The sequence below is a fragment of the Thalassophryne amazonica genome, chromosome 1, assembly GCF_902500255.1.
Source record: "Thalassophryne amazonica chromosome 1, fThaAma1.1, whole genome shotgun sequence".
NCBI classification, from domain to species: domain Eukaryota; kingdom Metazoa; phylum Chordata; class Actinopteri; order Batrachoidiformes; family Batrachoididae; genus Thalassophryne; species Thalassophryne amazonica.
This window is the reverse complement of record NC_047103.1, coordinates 151000633-151017949: the sequence shown is the minus strand read 5'-3', so window position 1 is coordinate 151017949 and position 17317 is coordinate 151000633. Positions and strand designations below refer to the sequence as shown.

Here is a 17317-nt window from a genome sequence, read left to right as displayed (position 1 = left end):
ACTGCAGTAAAGTTAGAAAAATATTCACAGATTCGAAGTTCACGGCTCAGTAGATCTTAAGAGAAAAGTTGTAGAAAAACGAACAACACAAGTTTCTTCTCTCAGGAAGGTAAACAACAAACTACATACAACCTTCCATATGAGCCGTCCTCTGAGCTGAAAAAATAACACTGATCTGAACGGGCAGGCGGCAGAGAAACGGAAGCTTAGGGACCGTCTACAAAGTGCAAACAGGAAAAGACAGCAGAGATCAATTTTTAGGGCCGGACTCGGGCCCTATTGTAATTGCGTGTTTTATTATTATTATTATTACTATTATTATTATTATCACTTTTAAAATCAAAATTTCGGCCCTTTCCCATGCTCCAAAACTCACCAAACTTTGCAAAGTCATCCGGCCAGATCCGCACAAGGTCACAGCGAAATTGCAAAATAGCGCCCCCTAGAACTTAAAAAAAAAAAACCTCCGCATAGGGTTTTTTTCGTTGTAGCCTCACGAAATTCGGTACACATATTTACCATGCTGGGACGCACAAAAAAAAGTCTGTTACCGTCATGGTCAAATGTCGACAGGAAGTCGGCCATTTTGATTTTAAGTTTAGATTTTGAGCTAATTTTTGCCATTTTTGGCCATTTCCACTACTTACATTTCAATGAACTCGTCCTAGGGATTTCATCCAATCGTCTTCAAATTTGGTCAACCTCATCATGACCCCATGGTGATTAAAAGTTATCAAAAGAATGTAATTAGGTCAAAAGGCATGGCTGCTAGGGTTCGTCAAACTTTGGCGATCTTTTCGGAGCACGCCGTTTCACTTCGAACGGCTGTCACGCCCACATACTTCATCGTAGATCCTTCAAACTTGGTGGACATGATGAGGGTTCTGCCCTGACCGTCTGCATATATTAACTTCCCACCTTTGCCATAGCGCCCCCCGGTGGTAACAGGAAATGTCCTATTTTTACTTTAACAGGTCCTGATGTCACATAGTTAACCCAGTCAACTTCATTCCACTTCTAAAACATGCAGAACAAGTTGGTGAACGTAGACGATGATTGCCGTGAAGTTACGAGTAACGGCGTCCTTGTGGTGGCGTGCCGAATATCGCCCATTCGCCATGAAATTACGTTCTTCCTTTTGACGGCTTTAATTTTGTCATATCATCATGAAAATTGATACACAGGTCAAGCATGACAACCTCTTACAATTCATAGGGGCGTTGCCCATGGGCGGGGCAAAACGCCTCAATAGCGCCCCCTTGAAACTTTCAAAAAACCCTCCTTATAGGGTTTTTTTGGAGTAGGGAGATGAAAATTAGTACACGTGTGACGTGCATAGACGTACAAAAAAGCCTCTCGCACCATGGGTCTACTCCAAACAGGAAGTTGGCCATTTTGAATTTTCTTGTCATTTTGCCATGATTTCCACACGTTGTAGTTGAACAAACTTCTCCTAGTGATTTTGTCCAGTGCACTTCAAATTGCTTTCACAGCATCCAGAGATGATACTGACCAAAAGTTATTGAAAGCTTTTCTCTATGTTGAAGGGTGTGGCCGCTGTGGCGCCGCCATTTTGACCCTTCGCGATGGAACATCAAGTCATAACTCCTTCATGCTTTGTCTGATTGACTTGAAACTTCACGTGTGATGACGGTTGATGACGGCTGTGATGAACACACCTCGCCCCTCTGTTTGTACACCGAGCGCCCCCTAGTGGATGAACCATCCACATGTCATAACTCCTTCATGCATTGTGTGATTTGCTTAAAATTTTAACTGTGTGATGAGTGGTTGCCCCTGTATGCACATGCCCACATCTGGTCACAAGGGCACGCACTGGCCTGGGTAGGCGGTCGTGCGGAACAAGGGCCCGTATATGACTGCTTGCAGTCCTAGTTTATATATAATTTCTTTTTCAATAGCATTGTCATAAGGTGTAGTGACACAAAATTTACTGCACACAACAGTGGGGTGCTGCTGGTTATACTACAGAACTCAGTTTGGAGAAAGTAATTTAAAAAAATTTTGGATAATTTTTTATTGATTCAATTTTCAATAGCATCAAAGTCATAAGGTGTGGTGTCACCAAACTTACTGCACACAACCCTGGTGTCCTGTTGATTATACTACAGATCTCAGTTTGGAAAAAGTAATTTTAAAAAATTTTGGAAAAATTTTCATTGATTAAGTTTTCAGTAGCATCAAAGTAATAAGGTGGAGAGACACGGAGTGATACGATAGCATTTTGTGATCATATCATCTGATTTGAGGCCACGTGTTCCAGACACTCGGGTGAAGAGAGGGGCAGAGCTGTCAACTGATCACCATCTGGTGGTGAGTTGGATCAGAGGGTGGGGCAGAACTTTGGACAGACCTGGTAAACCCCAAACGGATAGTGAGGGTGAAATGGGAATGTTTGGAGGAGCCCACTGTCTGACAGATCTTCGGCTCACACCTCCAGCAGAGCTTCTCTATAGCATCCCTGTGGAGGTTGGGGGCATTGAACCAGAATGGGCAATGTTCAAAGCTTCCACTGCTGAAGCTGCAGTGAGGAGCTGTGGCCTGAAGGTCTTAGGTGCCTCAAGGGGTGGCAACCTTCAAACACCTTGGTGGACACCGGTGGTCAGGGACGCCATCCGACTGAAGGAGTCCTTCCTTCCGAGATATGCTATCTCAGAGGACTCCAGAGGCAGTTGCAAGGTACCGACAGGCCTGAAGGGCAGCAGCCTCTGCTGTGGCGGAGGCAAAGCAGCGGGTGTGGGAGGAGTTCGGAGCAACCATGGAAAAGGACTTTTGGTCGGCATCAAGGTGCTTCTGGCGGACAGTGAGGCACCTCAGGAGGGGAAAAGGGGGAACCATCCAAGCTGTTTACAGTAAGCATGGGACTCTGCTGACCTCAACTGAGGATGTAATCCGGCCCTGGAAGGAACATTTTGAGGAACTCCTGCGTCAGACCGGAGAGCCCTCTATAGTAGGGGCAGAGCTGGAAGCTGATGGAGGATTTTCATCACTTTCCCTGGTGGAAGTCACTGAGGTAGTCAAACAACTCTGCAGTGGCAAGGCCCCGGGGGTTGATGAGATCCGTCCAGAAATGCTGAATGCTCTGGGTGTGGAGGGATTGTCATGGATGAGACGTCTCTTCAACAATGCATTGAGGTCTGGGACAGTGCCTAAGGAGTGGCAAACTGGGGCGCTGGTCCCCATATTTAAAAAGGGGGACGAAATCACTACAAAATGGGACCAAAGAAAAGCTCGGTGGTGGAGGAGTCGGAGGAGGTTAAAAAGGCGCTTGAGTTAGTGTCACTGGACGTAGCTGACATAAAGAATAAGCAGGACAAGATACTCAAGCTAGTGGAGGAAGTCGCGCGACTACGAGCCTTATTAGAGGACAAGGACAAGAGGATCGAGGCTCTCGAGAAGAGAGTTGAGGACTTGGAGCAGTACTCAAGGATTAACGATGTGATTAAACCCCGCTCATATGCCCACGCAGTGGCCGCGGGCAGTGATCTCGAACCTGGCGAGATGAAGGAGAGCTCTGCGGAACAACAGGTCGCCGCGTTCCTGGCGTCCAGGGACATTGATTTGGACGTAAATTGTCTTGAAGCTTGTCACCCTCTCCCTACGAAGAAAGGCGCTCCTCCTGTGCTTATCATGAAGTTTGTCAACAGAAAGGATAAGGTCACATTGTTGAGACAAGGAAGAAAATTGAAAGGTACGAATGTTTATTTGAATGATCACTTCACAAAAACAAATGTAGACATTGCTAAAAAAAAAGCCAGATACTTAAGGAAAACAAACACAATTCAGAATACATGGGTCAGGAATTGTAAAGTCTTCATTAAACTGAATGGGTCTCCTGAAGTAGCTAAGGTGCTGGTTATTAAGGACATAAAAGAGCTGGAAAAATATGAAATATGAGTCAATAATGTATGGAGAAATAAAAAAGTAAAAAAAAAAAACTACTTCTACTTCACAAACCATTGAATCAAAACCCATAATCTCCTCTTCAGGAGATGAAATAATACAACAGAGGATAATAAACCAGGAATTATTGGAATTAAAAGCAACTGAGTACACCGAACATAAGATAATGGATTTGGAAAACGAAATAGACCCGGATAATATGTTTTTTTTTGAGTGATACCCTTCATTGCAACTACTATACGGAACAGGATTACAATAATACAGTTAAAACAGAAGGTAAATGATCAATTATCCACTTTAACAGCAGAAGTATGTACACAAACTTTAACAGTATCAAAGAATTTCTTCAGCAGTTTACAAAACCCTTTAGTATAATAACAATTTCAGAAACGTGGTTCAATGCACAAAAAGGAATACAATTTGAGTTGGATGGTTATGATCTAAACTACATCAACAGAGTGAATAAAGGAGGTGGAGGTGTTGCTATATATGTGCGGAAAAATATTAAATTTAAGGTAATAGAAAGTATGACGTTAACAATAAAAGATGTGTTAGAATGTATATCAATAGAAATTTATAATGGAAACAAGAAAAACATTATAAGTTGTTTATATAGGGCGCCAGGCTCAAATATGGCTACATTTACAAACTGGGTGGACAGAATGTTTTCATCAATAAATAACAAAAAAATATTTATATGTGGAGATTATAACATTGATTTAATAAACCCCAATAGGCACACATCAACTGACGAATTTATAAACACAATGTACAGCATGAGCTTATACCCAGTTATCACCAGGCCAAGCAGAATTACATTGAATAGTGCAACTCTAATAGATAACATCTTCACAAACAACATAGAAACTAAAAATATAAGTGGTTTATTGATTTGTGACATAACTGACTATCTTCCTGTGTTCACTGTGTATGACTCCAATTGTAATTTTCAGGTAAAACCCCAATACTCTGCATTTAAACGAGTAAGAACCCAAAAAGCAATAGATCACCTCAATAATGACTTAACAAAACAGGACTGGCGCACTGTGTATAGGGAGAATGATGTGGATTGTGCCTTCAATAAATTTCTAGACATTTTCAATTCATTATATGAGATAAACTGTCCAATACGCCAAGTCAACAAAAACAGTACTGTTGCCAAAAGTCCATGGTTAACAAAAGGTCTACAAAATGCTTGTAAAAAGAAGAATACATTATACAGACAATTTGTTAGACTAAGGACAAAAGAATCTGAACATAGATATAAATTATATAAAAACAAACTAACTAATATAATCAGAGCCAGCAAGAAATTATATTATACCAATCTATTAAATAATAATAAAAATGACACCAAGAGAATCTGGGAAATTCTTAACACTATAATCAAAAATAAGGTAAGAGGTAATTCTTATCCAAATTATTTTATTGATAAGAACAAGGACATCTATAATAATAGTTAATGGTTTTAATAACTTCTTTGTTAATATTGGACCTGACTTGGCAGCAAAAATTCCCGATGGTTGTAACAAGGAGCAGGAATCACTCCAAACACAATGTTTCTCTCCAGTGTTAGTGAAGCCGAAATAATAGATATCGTTAATAAATGTAAAAATAAAAAATCAACTGACTATTATGACATAGATATGAAGCTAGTAAAAACAATAATCAAAAGCATATCAAAACCCCTGACTCATATATGTAACTTGTCATTTCAAACTGGGACATTCCCGAACAAAATGAAGATGGCAAAAGTTATTCCACTATACAAAAATGGAAATAAACATATCTTCACAAACTACAGACCGGTCTCTCTACTTCCACAATTTTCCAAAATTTTAGAAAAGCTTTTTAAGAACAGGTTAGGATCCTTTATAGAAAAATATAACATAATTAATGAATGTAAATATGGGATTAGGTCTGGTAGGTCAACTTCACTTGTAATAATTGAAGCAATAGAAGAGATTACAACACCTTAGATAGTAAAAACTATATAGTTGGAATATTCATTGATTTAAAGAAAGCGTTTGACGCACTTAATCACTCAATTCTACTCAATAAATTGGAAAGATATGGTATCAGGGGAGTGGCTTGGAACCGGATTCAAAGCTATTTAACGGAGAGACATCAGTTTGTGCAGATGGGTGCATTTAAATCTGGGTGTTTGGGCATCCCTTGTGGGGTCCCACAGGGATCCATACTGGGTCCACATTTTTTTAATCTTTATATAAATGACATATTTAATGTGTCACAATTATTAAAATTATTATTATTTGCAGATGATACCAATATATTCTATTCCAGTGATAACTATAGCAAACTTATTAATGTGGTAAATAGTGAATTAATTAAGCTGAAAACTTGGTTGAATATTAATAAATTATCCCTAAATATAAAAAAGACTAAAGTCATGTTTTTTGGAAATCATAATGTCAATTCTAATTTACCAATAAATATAGACGGTGTCGAAATAGATAAAGTGTCAGAAGTCAAATTTTTAGGGATAACCATCGATAGTAAATTAAGCTGGAAGTCTCATATCAGCCACATACATAAAAAAGTTTCCAAGAATGTCTCTATTATGTACAAAGCAAAATATTTTCTGGATCATAATGCATTATATTTATTGTATTGTTCTTTAATCTCTCCTTACTTAACATATTGTATAGAAATCTGGGGTAACAATTACAAAAGTTTGCTACATCCCCTCTGTATAATCCAAAAGCGGGCAATAAGAATCATCTATAAGGTAGAATATCTTGATCACACAAATAGTCTATTTTTGCAATCCAAATTGTTGAAAATGCCAGATCTGGTTAATTTTCACACTGCACAATTATTATATAAAGCCAGTAAAAACTCATTACCCAGTAATATTCTGAGTCTCTTCACCCAGAGAGAAGGAAGCTATAACTTGAGGGGATGTGGTAACTTTAAAGTCAAGGCAGTGAGAACTACCAGGAAAAGTTTCTGTGTGTCCATGTGTGGCATTAAGCTGTGGAATAGTTTGGCACCTCAGCTCAAGCGATGTCCTAACATCCATCAATTCAAAAAAAGATACAAAGAAATGGTTCTGTTGAAATACATGAATGAGGAGAGAGGTGCGTGATCGTCACGTCTTTTTAATTTATTTCTAGTTAATTTACCTTTGCTTTTTTGCCTTGTCAGCAATAGAAGGGGTCTCGCTAGGACACACAAACTTTCATAAAATACCTGGAATTATCCTGTACATCAATTTAATTATATATATCATAGCCATAATTGTAAACTATATTATAAAAAAATGATAATAATGATAATAAAATCTTACTATATGTTTGTTAATATAATAGATGTTAACATATTTGCATAATACCTGTTATTGCCGGTGTCGTAACCATGGTCAAAAGTATTATTTTTATACATCATGATCCTGTAGTTGAAATGCTAGTCAAATAGAAGTATGGTGATGATGGTAATAACTTAGAGAGAGGGGGAAACATGTATATGTATGTATGTATATATGTATGCGTATATATATGTGTATGCGTGTGTGTATGTATGTATATGTATGTATGTATGTATGTATATATATATATATATATATATATATATATATATATATATATATATATATATATATGTGTGTGTGTGTGTATGTATGTATGTATATATATATATATATATATATATATATGTGTGTGTGTGTGTGTATGTATATATGTGTATGTATAATATGTATGTGTATGTGGGTGTGTATGTATGTATACATATATGTATATTTATGTTTACATTTATATAAATATGTACATATGTAAGTTTATTGATACATAAAAAGACTTTTCCTTTTCTTTCCTCCTTGTTTCCCCCTCTTACATCACTTACATCATTATCACCAGATCAGGGTCGGCAAGTGGGGGTCTGTTGCTCGAAGGTCTACCCCTTCTGCCAGCAGACTCCAAAACCTTCTTTTAATGCAGAGCCTAGGACATTCAGCAAAGGGTGGACCTGTGTCAGGGGGCGACCCCTCTCTGGCAGCAGGTTTACAAAATACTTTGCATCTTTTAATGCACCACACACATGACAAATGGGGAAGGAGGGGAAGTGGAAAAAAAAAGAAAAGAAAAAGAAAATAATGATAATAATAATGATAATGATAAATTTAATAAAAAAGTTAAGGTAATTAAATTAATAAAATAAAATGAATGTAGCATACTTGTATATATGTATATGTATTATGTGTATACATGTGTATAGGTGATGTATGTGTGTATTTTGTGTATGTATGTTCGCATGTATGATGTGTGTATGTATATATATGTGTGTGTATATATATATATATAGAGAGAGAGAGAGAGAGAGAGAGAGAGAATTACCATCGACACACACAAGAATAGTCCTTTTAAATAGTCATTTTCTGAGTAAATGTGGGGAATTTATTGACATATGAAAATGGCTTAAGGAATGACACCAGCAATATCAATAGCAATTTAAAAAAAATGGTAGTAATAATAATAATAGAAATAAAAAAAAAATAAAAAAAAATTTTTTTGATTGACAATAATTATTGTCATTATTACTGTCTATTATGGTGGGAATTGTTTTTATTATTATTATTATTATTATAGATACTCATCACTAATATATGATATAAATTACATAGTAATAAAAAAGGAATATTGGTCACACTCGGTAGTCGTAATAACGTATGGGTATTTGGGGGTGGGATTAAATAAGTTCGTCTTCATCCCACCCCTTTTCGGGTTAAGTGCGCGGGTATGTATGCGTGTATGTTTGTATCTCCTGTTCTTTTCAACCCAATGTGGGTAAATGTAGATGTCAAAGAAACTATGCATCCACATTTGGCTCAAAATCTAAGCTATTTTTCTCTGACCTGAGGTCTATTTCTGCACACAATTTCACCAAATTCTATTTATGCCTTTTCAAAACATAATGCAAGCAATCATTAAAAAACAAACAAAAATAAATGTCATCATCAACAACAAAACAGACTTACAAACAAACAGGGTCAAAAACATTATCTCCTTGGCAGAGAATTTAAAAAAAATTAATACATCCTGCCAGTCCATGAATTAAAAATTCCAAAATTTTGATTAAACTCCAGTTTACACATAAATGAAGTTTCTGTTATAGATTCGGGGGGGGGGGGGGGGGGGGGGGGGGGGGGATTGAACTGTGATTCCTGGGGAATCTTTTGTGTGAGAACTGATCACTGGAACACCACATACATCATTATACATAACTGGCAAATCCAAAAGCAGGATTACTGCCAGCTCCTGTATGTTTTTGGCAGTGAGGGTTCAGCAGTCGTCTCTTTGCTTCTGCATCACCTCAGGCTGTTAGATGATGGAATCCCTGAATTCCTTGCAATTGATCATTGAGAAACATTTTTCTTAAACTGTTGGACTATTTTTTTCATGTAGTTGTTCACAAAGTGGTGATCCTCACCCCATCTTTGCTTGTGAACTGCTGAGACTTTTGGGGATGCTCCTTTTATACCCAATCATGAGTCTCCTCAGTTCCCAAACGCTTATTGAGTGTTGTTAGAAGGAAAGGTGATGTAACACAGTGGTAAACATACCACTGTCCCAGCTTTTTTGAAACATGTTGCAGGCATCTATTTCAAAATGAGCAAATATTTGCACAAAAACAAAAAAGTTTATCAGTTTGAACATTAAATATCTTGTCTTTGTGATGTATTCAATTCAATATAGGTTGAAGAGGATTTGCAAATCATTGTATTCTGTTTTATTTACATTTTACACAACGTCCCAACTTCATTGGAATTGGGGTTGTATATCAACCCAGTGATATTCATTAATTATACAGCTGGCTTTTATTTTATTGTTCTTCACATCATCAGTGTGATGTGGTGCAGCTGCTCACGCTGTGATCCTTGCTCAAAAGACACTGTCAGGTGCACGAACCATCGCACCGGGATCGTGCACGCTTGCCCGTCAGCAGAATGTTTTCGTGGTTCACTCATACGCTGTTTCGCCGTGAGTCGCCCTGAGTTGTACTTATTCGTACTATGTGTGAAGGGGCGCTAAGGGAAAAATGTAGAATTAATGTCTCCACACTGGATTTTCCCTGAACTTTCCCCTTAACTGCAGACTCAGAACCTAACTTCAGTTTCAGGTGTCACTGTGGAGTGGAAGAGCAGATCTTAAAATTTCACCTACAGTTTGCTGAAAGGCACATGTCGGCTTCAAGCCTAGATTTGGTTCATATTTATTATGTCTTAAAATCCCTTCCTTTGCTCTCTGAAGCCAGTACTGGTGACACAATGGATGAAAGTTGCATGATGTCCAGTTTCTCCAGTCACATCCAAAGAAGCCAAGAACTCTGAAGGCTTTTTTTAATATCAGCTTGACCTCCAGACAGATTTACCACAAAGGACCAAACTATTTATTTTTCTTCATGACACAATCAGTGACTTGGGAATGTTCAGGAATCTTGATGATTTTCTGTGAATTCAAAGGTTCTTAATCACTGTGAGACACATATTTTATATTTTATTTTATTTATTTATCCTTTATTTATACAGGCAGTCCCTTGAGACTCAGCACCTCATTTGCAAGAGAGACCTGTGTCACATATACAAATTACAACATTTCCAGTTTTATATCTGTATTGTTTTAATGTTGGCATCTGAAAACGTTTTCATGGCTGTTTCATATATATATATATATATATATATATATATATATATATATATTTATTTATTTATTTATTTGAAATGTCACATAATGACGTTTGCTCAGACGTTTCTGCCATAATGAACATACTGCCTTTCTTCTTACAGTCAGTACTGTCAAAGTTGGCAGTAAAAGCTATTCTGGTACCGACTGCAGCTGTTGTAGGATGTGCGTTTGTCTTTATGGTGTTCAGACGGTTTCGAAAGTCAAATGTCAAGAGGCAGATAAAGAGCGAGGAGAAGAGACGTGAGAGTGAAGCTGATGTCCAGCCAAAAGAACAGGTAGGAGAACAGTTCTACAGTCTGATCTGAAGGAGACCTCAACCAGGAAGGTCTCATCAGAGAGGGAGGTGAATAAGGACATACAGAGTTTACAGTCCATAATAACAGTAACTGAGGGTGTTCTGGTGTGAAAACAAAATCATTGTCTTATTAACTTGATTTGATCAGTGAATGAGTCTCAACAAACAAGTTAGAACTGATGTGATGATGTGAATCGACAGGTCAGTCAAGGTCAAAATAATCCTCAACTGTTTGGTTCTTCAGTCAGTGAATTTAAAGAGTTGACTGAGGGACAGTTTGTGTTTGTTGGACCTGATATCAGGTCGTTCTCTTCTGACCTGATCTTTATCTGTTTAATTAATACATTGATGAAGAAGCTGTTTCTGATCACAGATGATCAGTAGACAGAATAAAGTAACTTTTCAGGATTAAACATGCATTTGTTCTGTTTCTCAGGTGGATCAGGGTGATTCCACACAGTCAGAAGATGTAGTGGATGATGATGGAGAAGATATAACCATGAGCATTGAAGTTGTGAGTGAGGAGTCTGATCTGGAGGATTAGCCAGAACCAGCTGAAGAACAACAAGATGTGGTTCATGATGCAGAGGAACCGATCACAATTACTGAAGAGGTGATCGAGCAGTCTGATCTGGAGGAGGAACCACAACCAGCTGAAGAACCACAAGATGTGGTTCATGATGCAGAGGAACCGATCACAATTACTGAAGATGTGATCGAGCAGTCTGATCTGGAGGAGGAACCAGAACCAGCTAAAGAACCACAAGATGTGGTTCATGATGCAGAGGAAACGATCACAATTACTGAAGAGGTGATCGAGCAGTCTGATCTGGAGGAGGAACCACAACCAGCTGAAGAACCACAAGATGTGGTTCATGATGCAGAGGAAACTATCACAATTACTGAAGACGTGATCGAGCAGTCTGATCTGGAGGAGGAACCACAACAAGCTGAAGAACCAGATGTTCGTGATGCAGAGGAAAAAAAATCACAATTACTGAAGATGTGATCGAGCAGTCTGATCTGGAGGAGGAAGGAGAACCAGCTGAAGAACCAGGTCTACCAGCCCCTCCAGCATCTTCAGAAAATCTCCTCAGGGTATGTTTGACTTTGACTGGCTTGAGTTCCATTTTGGTAATTTAATTTAGTTCATTTGGGATGTAAAACGGTGAAAACATGAATTCACACAGACTGACAGCTGATTGTGTCAATTTGTACAGGTTTGCTGTCTGGAGAATTTTAAGCTTCAGGATGATGTCATCAGGAAAAAACCTGAGATTTGTTTTTATTAATTTCACTCATAATGTAAAAGAAAATAACTATGTGCCAGATCATCACTAAAATCACATTTTCTCCAGTCTGAGGAACATCTCCCCATTAAATTGACTTAATATCTGTTGGCTACGTTTTGAGATATAATCATCCAGACAATCAAGGCAGGGCGGAGTCCTTTAACTCCGCCCTCTCTGTCAATCTGTGGAGGTACATTATTAAAAAACTTTCTAACAGTCAAACCAATGCTTATATATCAGAGTTGTCAGATGTGAAAACAACTTAAAATACAGTTAAAATGATGAATAAGTGAATTGATGTCGTGTCCTTCACAGACGCTGTTCCACAGTTGTGTGTATCAGCGAGCTCTGGAACTCTGCTGGGACGAAGACTTGTTTTTCACTCAGGTAAGACGCTTATCATTTCAAACCTTTAACATTTCTGTCATCACGTCCAGATTAAACACGTGGTTCATTCTGAGGAATGAAGTTCATGTGCAGAGATTTGAGTCAAATGTCACATATGTTCTTCTTCATGTCTTGTGTATTGTTGTAGGTCATACTGATGGCAGAACTTCTAAAGCTGCAGCAGAAGCAGAAGCTCCCACCTGAGGTGACTGCTGAAGATCTGTTGGAGCTCCTGGTGGAGCAAGTCAGCAGGTCAGAGGGAGCGAGGTGAGTTAGTGACACACAGACACACTCCAGCACAAGTGTCTCTAATGACCACCAGAGGACAACTAAAGATCTAATGTGTCTCTGTGTTTGAAGGCTGTGGAGGGAAGAACTTGACATTTATCAGGACACTTATGTCTACCATCTCCTCGCCATGGTAACCAGAATCCAGAAAGCTTCCAGTAGTTTGGATGAAATGATCCCATGAAGGTGGACTGATGGTGTAAATACAAATGTCACATGTCTGCATGTTTCTTTGTTTCAGGTCTGGCAGGTCAACGTCGGCATGAAAATGAGAGACGTTGAGTTTGAAGCTCGAAGGAGACTCAACTCACAAGCGGCCCGAATGCCATCTTTTCAGTGAGTCACATCAACTCATGTCTTTACAAAGTCCAGTCAGAGGGATTCTGAAGTGTTTTAAAATATAACTTTATCTTACAGACATGCTGAGACCAGCAGGATGGCTCAGGACATCGCCAGGAGTCTGATGGAGATGCCTCAGGAGGAGTTCAGCTCCAGACTCTTCGGCCCGTGGGAGGTAGTGATGGAGGTTGTGCTGAAAGCCCTGCAGAGCTTCTGGCCTCATCCTTCAGGACTCTTCCACAGCATCATGCCCTCACTGCACCTCAGCGACACGGCTGTTAGTGTCACCAAGGTGGTTTTGGACTGGCTCTCCCCCACTCTGTCCACCGTGCACCATAAGGCCACATTCTCCCGCTCTGACAGGGACCACAAGGTTCTGTCCATCCAGGAAAAGGTCAGACAGCTGTACGACAAAGACGTGCTGGAGGAGGAGCTGTACTCCTTCTCTCCAGAGGTGCTGTCCACCATCGTGGAGGTGACAGTGTGCGAGATCAGGCGGCTGTTTTATAAATAATAAATTAATATTTTGTGTTACAGTCAGCAGCCTGTAGTTTAAAATCCTGGTCAGGATTTTAAGGATGTTGTTTAAAATATGTTAAGAAATGAATGCGACGGAACCAATGCTGGAAAATATAAATATACTTCTTAAACAACAATGAAAATGTTTTCAGATGCCAACATTAAAACAATACAGACAAAAAATATCTGTTTCTCAGTGACTAGGAACCTTTGAATTCACAGAAAATCAGCAAGCATCCTGAACATTCACTGTCATGAAGAAAAACAAACAGTTTTTTCCTGTGTGGTAAATCTGTCTGGAGGACAAGCCGATTTTTTAAAAAAGCCTTCTTTGGATGTGATTGGAGAAACTGGACATCATGCAGCTTTCATCCGTTGTGTCACCAGTGACGCTTCAGAGCAGCAAAGGGAGGGATTTTAATACATAAACATGAACAAATCTATACATACTTATGTACATGTGATTTCTTAGTTTTTTATTTTTAATAAATTAGCCAAAAAAAAAAACTTTTTCATGTCATTATGGGGTGTTGTGAGTAGAATTAATTTTGAGGGGAATTTTTTTCTCCATTTTGAAATTAGGCTGTAACACAACAAAATGTGGAAAAGGTGCAGCGCTGTGAAGACTTTCCAGATGCACTGCGTGACTATTTTGCCAAGGTGTCATAAGTTTAAAGTTCATAGCAATAACTCCAGCTACCACCGCTCTTCTTTGATGCTACAGAGTTAGCCACGCCCATTTTTGTCCATCCCAAGTGTTGATGTTGATGACTTTGCATCTCTTAATGCTGTCTGGCGTTTACTCAGACAAATTTACCAGATGTTCATACCAGGCGAAACCCCCTGCGTGTGCCCCCCACCCAGCCCCCCGCGCACACTAACGTGGCCACCACCTCCGCCCCACCACTCATGAAAACACTAACTTCGTCCAGAACACCCACAATCCCACATATTAACTCACAACAGCTATTTCCAAGAACAAATTTCCAGTTTTAATGACTACTGCAATAACAAACACAAAGATAAACAATAATTACTTCAATAAAGTTTTTGAACATAAAAAAACAAAAGACTCAGTGACTTCACATTACAACTATGTACAGTACAGGTATTTAAGAAAGCACAACTGCACTACAGCACCACCCGATGGTCAAAATATTGCACGTCATTCAGTTTTACCAACAGAGTGCACTTTGCATTATCATAGAGTACCATTCACCATAATGAACAAGACTTAAACCTCCATTAAAGTCGCACCATATAAATAAGTGCTCACTATCCGTGATGTGAAATTCCATCGAGTAGGAGCATTTCTGGGCAACCTTGAGCAGCCTGCAGACTCAAGAAAAGACATCCTCTTTGTGGATTTTGAGAAAAATGTGGCAAATCCAGAGAGTGATGCAAAAAATATTCTGCACTCAGATAAGCATTTAGCCCTCTGAGACAGAACCAGATTCAGTCTGTGTGCATAGCAGTGCACAAACATTGCACTGGGGGCTGTTGCTTTAACTTTGGCCTGCAAACCATTGAGAGCTGAAGCCATGACAGCAGCCATGGCTTCATCGTTAAGGAAGACTATCACATGGCTTCACCAAAATCCGGTCCACAACATTCAAATTGTCTGCCATTATGTGCAGCTTGCTACTTAGCTAGCTTGCTAGCTGGGACTGGCGCGAGGCTAGTGTGAAGTGTGTCCGCCTGTGAGTGCTTTGTGACGGTGGAGGAGCTCAGCAGCACCCGCTGCTCGATAGGGACAGAAACTGCGATAGAAGTCAGAAAGAATGATAGAAGTCAGTCTCCAAACACAAGCAGCTACAAAAAAAACCCCACTAGAAATAGAATAGAAAGTCTCCGGTTCAACTCAGAACAGAATGTCCGCCGTAATGTAACCACGAACCCCCCGTCAGGACACTCCCACCCCCGTTTTTTTTTTTTTTTTGTCGCACGGTCGTGCCCCCGTCCCGCAATGCCGCCTCCAGGACCGCCCCTGACTCTAATCATCTCTTTTATGGTCTTACTCCAGTGGGTTATGTCTGTAGTTTCATACAGTTGAATATTATAGTCTTTGGTCACCTGATATCCAAGTTCTGTCTGATGATAGTTCTCTGGAGGACTTCCACAACTTGCTTATGGTCCATAACTTATCATTACACAGAAAGACAGTCTATGTGACTTCTAAAGAATTTCATCCATACGACTGTGGACACTTTCTTGAAGATCTGTTCTAGTTGATTATATAAGTGGCTGTGGCTCGGATCTTTACACTCATTGGCATCACTTTCTGTATCTGGCACGGTTCTGAGACATTTCTTCTCCTCTTTTGACTAAATTGTTCTGACATTCTGAAGACTCTTTTCTTTGCATGTGGCTGGTGCTTCTTAGTACCTTCTTCCTTGTACCCCATCAACCCAAAATGGGTTGATGGGGTTAAATATGTGACTTCAGTACCTGTTTAAGTATAATGTTCATATGGCGAAGGGTCAAAATGGCGGCACCATAGCGGCCACACTCTTCGACATACAGAAAAGCTTTCGATAACTTTTGGTCAGTATCGTCTGTGGGTGATCTGGAAGAAATTTGAAGTGCATTGGACAAAATCCCTAGGAGGAGTTCGTTCAAATACAACGTGGAAATCACGCCAAAATGAGAAGAAAATTCAAAATGGCCGACTTCCTGTTTGGAGTAGACCCATGGTGTAAGAGACTTTTTTTGTACGTCTATGCAAGTCACAAGCTCGCCAAAGTTTGACCACCCCTAGCAGCCACGCCTTTTGACTTAATTAGAATATTTTGATAACTTTTGATCACCATTGTGTTGTGATGATTTTGACCAAATTTGAAGTCGATCGGATGAAATCCCTAGGACGAGTTCGTTCAAATGTAAGTAGTGGAAATGGCCAAAAATGGCAAAAATCTGCTCAAAATCTAAAGTTAAAATCAAGATGGCCGACTTCCTGTCGATATTTCACCATGACAGTAAGAGACTTTTTCATGCGTCCTGGCATGGTAAATATGTGTACCGAATTTCGTGAGGCTACGACGAAAAAAGCCCAATGCGGAGGGGTTTTTGAAAATGTCTAGGGGACGCTATTTCGCGATTTTTCTGCGACCATGTGCGAGGCCCCCAAAATATCAAATTTCGGATCCGGCCGGACGACTTTGGAAAGTTTGAGTTTTTGAGCATGGGAAGAGGCCGAAATTTCGATTTCAAGAGTGAGAATAATAATAATAATAATAAACAGCGCAATTACAATAGGGTCCTCGTAGGACGTTGCCTACTCGGGCCCTAAAAATCAGATGTCAATCATACATCAACCATACAATTTCATCAATTTACAGTGGCTTGCAAAAGCATGCAGCCCCTTGTTATTTCATCCATTTTAATTTGTTTATGCCATTTCAAATACTAAAAGCAAATGAGGCTCTTCAATATAAAAATTTCTAAAATTATCTTCCTTAAACTCAAAGCAAATCTCAACAACGTGATATAAATTAATTAAAAATCTAAAAGCCAAGATGATGGGTTGCCTTAGTAATGTATACATACACCTGTAAATAACCAGTTTCATT

At 39.2% G+C, this 17317-nt stretch overlaps 1 protein-coding gene; it reads right to left on the bottom strand.

Moving 5' to 3' along the window:
* The window catches only part of LOC117515554 (lysosomal acid phosphatase-like), a 91486-nt gene that overhangs the window by 44207 nt on the left and 29962 nt on the right, over window positions 1-17317 (bottom strand).